Consider the following 8,000-nt stretch of genomic DNA (forward strand, 5'->3'; position numbering starts at 1 on the left):
GTATGCAGATGACACAACCCTATATGCACACAGCCATAGCCTCTCTGACCTTCAACACATACTTCAGTCTGACTTTTTGAGACTCGAAAACTGGATTTCCCACAACAAACTGTTTTTAAACACTGACAAGACTGTAAGAATGGTATTTGGGACCAAGACTACATTTTTAAAGCTTCCAGTGACTGAGCTCCAGATTAGAACCAACACTAACACCACCCTAACCCCTATCACTAGTTTTAAATACCTGGGCATATGGTTTGACTCCCACTTAACATTCGGGATGTGCATTGATACCCTGAAAAAGTGTACAAAAGAGAAACCGGCGCCAAAAAAAGCGTCAATAAATTCCAAACCATAAAGGTGAAGTCCAATTGGAAGTCCTTAGATGAACAAAGGAATTGTGCTGACAACTCTCCTCCCAGACCATGCAAATGGAGAAAGAAAAAGGAAAAGAAAACAGATTATGGTGCAGTATGCCAATTACTGTTGACTGATAAAACAATACCAACTAACAACACATAACGCACAAGACTGACAACACACCAACACTAGCAAGGCTAAAAAGTAAGATTAAAAAGCTATTTATTAACACAACTATTGTGGGTAACGGAGGTGGGGTATCCAGAGGGGTAAAACTGGAATCCTACTTACAGGACCCCGGTTGGGTAAAGGCAGTTTGCACAGAGTGGATGGTGAAGTCCTCCAAAGATGGCGACCGGAGCTCCCTCACGGGCGTCCCCACGTGATGTGGGTGGGAGATGAATCACTCGAATTGCAGGGCTTTCCGGTGGATATGACGTCACGCCCCTCACTGCTCCTAACGCAACGCGATGTGATGCTCCCAATGTGAGTGTCCTCTCGCACCGCTCTGCTCCTACGGCTCCACCGGCTGTGACTCCACACACGATTCCCCAATGTCCTCCGCAACCACAGAAAAAGCTTCTAAAATCCTAAAAACCCTGAAAACCAAGACCTATGCCAAACTAGGTGTACTTTATAGGAACAAATCCTCCCCTAGTCTCCTTGTCAGAAAGCGTATCGCACAGCAGATGCTAATGCCAATTATTGACTATGGAGACATAGTATATGGCTCGGCACCTCAAACCCACCTTAGCAAACTTGACACCCTCTACAATTCAATTTGTCGTTTTGTTCTCCAATGCAACTACAACACACATCGCTGCGAAATGCTCAAAGAACTAGATGGGTCATCACTCGAGTCTAGGCGCAAAGTTCACCTTTCCTGTCTCACCCTCAAATACTTTCTGGGCAAGCTACCCAGCTACCTGAATAAGCTCCTCACCCCTACCACATGCAGCACTTATCATCTGAGATCAGACTCCAAAAGACTGTTCATGGTCCCAAGACTCAACAAAGTATCCGGCCGTTCCTCCTCTTACCGTGCACCCCAAAACTGGAACAACCTACCGGAGACTCTCACATCCACCACCAGTTTAAGTTCTTTCAAATCTAAGGCTGTCTCCCATTTTAATCTGGTCTGTAACTGTTTCATACGCCCATAATATATATTTTCTTTAACTGTGCATGCAATGTCTTGTATATAATGTATACCCTGTTCATTTATGTAACTGTATTTGTAACCATGTATTATTTGTTTTAACTCGGTGCCCAGGACATACTTGAAAACGAAAGGTAACTCTCAATGTATTACTTCCTGGTAAAATATTTTATAAATAAATAACATAGACCAATATCCATTGGTCTTTCATAATTTAGTGTTGAGAAAAGGGGTATTGCTTGGGGGAACAAGGCTGCATTAACATATGAACCATGCTATAAATGGCCTTTGAAGGGTAGCTATATAAATTAAATATAAGTGTCAATGTGGCGTTTGAAGGTAGCCTTTAAAGTGCAGTATTGGATTGAAGTAGGAACTACCATAGATTAACCCTTTTATCTTCCAGACGGGCCTGTATAGCGTCGGGTGAGTGGCCCGTATGGTGTCGGGTGAGGGGCCCGTATGGCGTCGGGTGAGGGGCCCGTATGGCGTCGTGTGAGTGGCCCGTATGGCGTCGGGTGAGGGGCCCGTATGGCGTCGGGTGAGGGGCCCGTATGGCGTCGTGTGAGTGGCCCGTATGGCGTCGGGTGAGTATAGCTGAACTTGAACTTGGAATCATATTTATTTATTTACTAGCTTTTGTGCTCGGCTTTGCCAGGGGAATGTAATATTGAATACATGTCCCCTCCCCACCCCCCTGCTGCCAGCACATCTTCCCGGCCTCCCCCGCTCCCCCCCACGCTGCTTGATTTAGTGCAGGGTGAGATTTGTCTCTGTCTGTGTGTGTGTGTGTGTGTATATGTGTGTGTGTGTGTCTCCCCCCCGCTGCCGGAACATGTCCCTGCCCCCCCCCTTCCCGCTGTGGCATGTCCCCTCGCTGCCGGCACATCTCCCCGCCCGCTCCCCCCGTTGTTACATCTCCCCTCGCAGCGGCACATTTTCCTGCCCCCCCCTCCCCGCCGGTACATCTCCCCACCCCGCCCCGCTGGTACATCTCCCCACCCCGCCCCGCTGGTACATCTCCACCCCGCCTCGCTGGTACATCTCCACCCCGCCCCGCTGGTACATCTCCACCCCGCCTCGCTGGTACATCTCCACCCCGCCCCGCTGGTACATCTCCACCCCGCCCCGCTGGTACATCTCCACCCCGCCCCGCTGGTACATTTCCCCACCCCGCCCAGCTGGTACATCTCCACCCCGCCTCGCTGGTACATCTCCCCACCCCGCCCCTCTGGTACATCTCCACCCCGCCCCGCTGGTACATCTCCCCACCCCGCCCCGCCGGTACATTTCCCCACCCCGCCGGTACATTTCCCCACCCCGCCCAGCTGGTACATCTCCACCCCGCCTCGCTGGTACATCTCCCCACCCCGCCCCGCTGGTACATTTCCCCACCCCGCCCAGCTGGTACATCTCCACCCCGCCTCGCTGGTACATCTCCCCACCCCGCCCCGCTGGTACATTTCCCCCCGCTAGCTTGCACATCTCCCCGCACATCTCACATCACACACACAGAGACACACACACAGCCCCTATCCAGGCAAGGACATGCCAACTCCCTTAGTAGCCACGCCCCCCTGCTCATGCTCTAACAGATTTGCTAGACAGCCGAGGGAAACTTAGAATGTCGATAATTTGGGAGGTGAGTCATAGGAAGCTCAAAATAGTTGCGTTGACCTACAAATCCACAGCAGAATGTACAGTGAAAGTTTTGTTGTGCTACGTGGTGCCGTTTCTGAGATTTCGATGCTTCGGACATACATACAAACAAACAAACAGACGGAATCCAACTTAGAATTATAGTATAGATAAAATGTTTTACCAGGAAGTAATACATTGAGAGTTACCTCTCGTTTTCAAGTATGTCCTGGGCACCGAGTTAAGACAAATACGGTTGCTTGGAATGTAAATGATTTTGTAGGAAGCTTTACACTAATTCCTGCGAAGTCGAGCACAGATGATGGGTGCATTACACAGATGTCTGTGCCAGTGTGATTCAGATGGAAACTAATACCCCTGTGGAACCCTTGTTCAAAGTCCGTATACATTTTAATATCTTCACTTATCAATCTTGTTTATTTCATGGTAGTTCTCAGTTAAGACACTTGGTGGCAGTATTGGTTTATCTTAATCGATACATTATTATGGATGGGAAAATCAAGGGTTTCTGTATAAACCTTCTGCCTTTGCAACTGATTGAGTTGGAAACTTATTCTGTCCTTATTCACTAGCACCATGACACGGTTTCATATTAGTCAACAGTGATTAAAAAAAAAGGGGGGATCTTTAAAGTATATATTTTTCATTGAATATGCCAAATATATTGTAAATAAATATGGTAAAGTATAAGGCAAGACATTGGGAGTTATTAATGCAATTTAATTTTTTGGTGCGGCCATTGCCCGCATTTTAGAGATTTATTCTCGCCCTTTCCAACGCTGTTTTTATTTTTCAAATCTCAATGCTCCCTTTCGAGAGAGAGAGATAAGCTTTAGAAATATGAAGTGGAGGTTAATTTAGTAATAGGCCAGTTCCTTGTCTAAGTGACTATGGGAACCTCGGACGCGAGAGATTAAGACAAATTCTTTCTTAGCTTTTTATTTGATATTTTATGTTTCAATTTATTTTTATTGTTTTAGAGAGACATAACAAATATATTGTCCATACAACAAAGAGCATTAACAGTTCGTCATCTGAAATAAAATAATTGATATAACACGCGTCTCTCATGAGCTTAACAAAGGAAAGAGAAGAACGTAGAAAGAAGAAAAAGAAGGGTGGGAGGGGTGGAAGGGGGGGGGGGGGGGGGTAGGACGAGCCCATTTGTCTGGTATTTCTGTATTTATTTATATAAATAATATATATTTATATATATTTCCCTAGTTTCCTGGCCATATTTCCCAAATTTTGTGAAATTTGTCAGTTTTCTGGTTCAACTGTGCTGTGAGGAGCTCCATCATCTTTATTTCCCTTAGTCTCCGTAAGACAGTCTGCCTAGAAGGCGCATTCACCTTTTTCCAGGCAGCCGCAATAACACAGCGGGCAGCTGTCAGTACATGAGTGATCATCTTACTTTCTGCCGTTCCTAATTCATCTATTGGTTTGGCCAGCACCATGGTCAGCGGTTCCACCTCAACCTCCACCCCCAAGTACTCTCTGATCAATCTTTGTATCATGATCCAAAATACCTGAATTTTTGGGCAACTCCACCAAATATGAACCATATCTCCTTTTTGCCCGCATCCCCTCCAGCACAAATCCGGGGACCCGGGGAAGATCTTAGCCAGCCTGCTCGGGGTTAGGTACCAATGAAATAGAATTTTATAAATATTCTCTTTGATAGTGGTACAGATTGACGTTTTTGCAGCTACCTCCCAAATGTCCTCCCAGTCTTCTCTATCGATCTCTGTATTCAAATCTTCTGCCCATTTGATCATATAGCTATGTTGGGAACAACCCGCTGATCGCGCCAGACCCAGATATATCTCCGAAATCAGCCCTTTACAGTAATATCCTTTCCTACACAGTCTTTCAAAATTTGTTAAATCTTTGAATGCCGAATCTTTGGAGACTGATTGCAGGTAATGCTTAATTTGGAGGTAACCAAACACTGGTATATTTATGATTTTGTGTTTCTTCTCCAGAGCTTGGAGTGGTAGAATTATACCGTTATCTACAAAGTCGTCAGCTACCATCAGCTTTAACGTCTTAAATTTATTGAGTCTCTGTGGTAGCCAGCCTGGGGAGAATTCAGGGTTATAGAATATAGGGGTTAGTAGTGTTGGACTGGCTGTCAGACCATATTTATTTTTATTTCTAGACCATATCCGCCATGTACATTTCATTGCTCCCAGTTTTAATGTTTCCAAGAAGGTCTCTCCTCCCCTCTCGGTCCACATAGCAGCTGGGAGAGAGAGAGGTCTTGTATAAGTAGACTCAAGTCCCACCCAGCAACTGGTGGCTGGATCATTGTTCCAAATTATTGCTTGTTTGAGTTGGGCCGCCAAATAGTATTTAATGATATCCGGGACTGCCAAGCCTCCGCAATCTTTTGGGGCTAGCATAATAGATCTAGCTACCCTGGGTCTTTTATTTTGCCAGATAAATTGGAAAATTCTGTTTTGTATGTTTTTAAGCTCCGGCATTGGAATATCTATAGGAAGAGTCTGGAAATAATACAGGAGCCTTGGTAGGATATTCATTTTGATCGTGGCTATTCTTCCTAACCAAGATATCTGGTATTCGTTCCAGCTCTGGAGGTCATTTTTTAGCCTCTCAAATAATGGTGGATAGTTATGTTTGTATAGTGTATTATACTCCCTTGTTATTTGGATTCCTAAGTATTTGATCTTTGTGGAGTTCCACTTATATTTAAAATTTGCGTGTAATAATTTAACTTCAGAATCCGATAGGGTTAGGTTCAATGCTTCCGACTTATCCATGTTGATTTTATATCCCGATATTTTGCTAAATTTATCTAGTTGTGAATGTAAATTCGGGAGTGAAATCAAGGGGTTGGCGAGAGTTAGGATAATGTCGTCGGCAAATAGGGATATTTTGTAGTTTGTCTCTCCTATTACAATTCCATTTATGTTTTTTTCGTCTCTAATTGTTGCTGCCAAGGGTTCAATAGAGAGAGCAAACAGAAGCGGAGACAAAGGACATCCCTGTCGAGTACCATTCTTTATGTTTATAGGATTTGAGTCTCCTCCTGGGAGTTTCACTATAGCCGTGGGAGATCTGTATAGGGCTCTTACACCTTCTAGATATGGGCCCTGAAATCCATATTTAAGTAGGGTTTGGTCTAGGAAGTCCCACCTAATCCTGTCGAATGCTTTTTCCGCATCCAAGCTCAACAGGATGGCCTTTGTGGATGAGAGATGTACATGGTCGATTATATCTATAATTTTTCTAGTATTGTCTGAGGCCTGTCTGCCGGAAATAAACCCGACTTGATCTACAGTATATGTATCAGGCTTGGGAGTATGGGGGTCAATCTATTTGCCAGAATTTTGCTGAACAGTTTTAGATCCGAATTAAGGAGGGCTATGGAGCGATAGTTACCACACTGTAGTGGGTCTCTCCCCTCCTTTGGTATGATTGCTAAATTAGCTTTAGACATAGATGGTGGGATGACTGTTCCTTCCAGAAACGCATTAAACATATCGAGTAGATACGGGGCCAGGACCGCCTTAAATTTTTTGTAGTATTGATTGGAGAATCCATCTGGGCCTGGCGTTTTGTTGGGTTTTAATTGGGCAATTGCATCTATCAATTCTTCTAGAGAGATTTCTTTATTTAGGTCTGAGAGGTTACTTTCCGAAAGTGTCGGAAGTTTACACGCCTCCAAGTATGTATAGATAGCCTCTGCATCTGATGATTTATTTTTGGGAAAATTTAGGTTATATAATTTGTTATAATAGTCCGAAAATTCGTTCGCTATTTGCGTCTCACAATGTGTCTTCGTACCTGATTTTTTCAAAATAGCTGTTATTTGGGATTTAGCTCTCATACCGCGCAATTTGGAGGCGAGTAATCGGTCGGCTTTATTACCTTTATCATAATATTTTTGTTTGGTCCACCGCAACGCCCTCTCCACTTCATCCATTTGGGTCTGCTTAAGTTCAGATCTAGTTTTATCTAGCAATTTGAATAGATTTTTCGAGGGATTAGTTTTATGTTTCTGCTCCAAAAGTTGGACTTTCTCCACTAGCTCATTATAGAGTTTTTGCTTTATTTTTTTCTTATGTGATGCTATGGAGATGATATTCCCTCTGATTGTCGCCTTATGGGCTTCCCATAACATTGCTGGTGACTCTACAGAGCCCTTATTCAGCGTGAAGTATTCTCTGAGTTTTTGTTTAATCTCTATTTCTACATCTACTTGATTTAACAGAGAATCATTCAGTTTCCAATTATATTGTTTAGTTCTATAGAAGGGGAGGGAGAGTGTCAGCGAGACCGGGGCGTGATCCGACCAAGATATTGATCCTATGTCTGACTGATATTTTAGCTTCGCCCTTTTCAGTAACGGAAGCAGCAGCCCCCTCCATCGTCATCCTTTCTTTGTAAATTAGCGCTACTTGTAGCTTTCCAACCTCCCTTGTTCCCAAGATCTTGCCCCTTTTCTATGACTGTAATAAAAATGTTAAACCCGATCACCGCACAGGTCAGCCAACAGATATCTGCCGTGCCGCGGTGCACATGCTTTCACTGATGACTGCTGGCTTTGGCCTATACAACGTTAACCTGGCGGCCATGTACATTTGCCAGGAGGAGGAAAAGAAAAGCCGTGACATTCTGGGATTTGGAATAAAGTAAGGGCACTTTGACACGCAACATCTTGTACTGCTCACTGTCACATCACACAGGAAGAAGAGACCCTGCAGGCTTTGAAAGCTCTACACGTTTAACTCCATCTATGAAGAACTATGTTATCATCGGTTAAAGGTATCGCATCTATGACAAATCTACACTACTT

Source organism: Ascaphus truei, chromosome 3 (genome assembly GCF_040206685.1).
Source record: "Ascaphus truei isolate aAscTru1 chromosome 3, aAscTru1.hap1, whole genome shotgun sequence".
Taxonomy (NCBI): domain Eukaryota; kingdom Metazoa; phylum Chordata; class Amphibia; order Anura; family Ascaphidae; genus Ascaphus; species Ascaphus truei.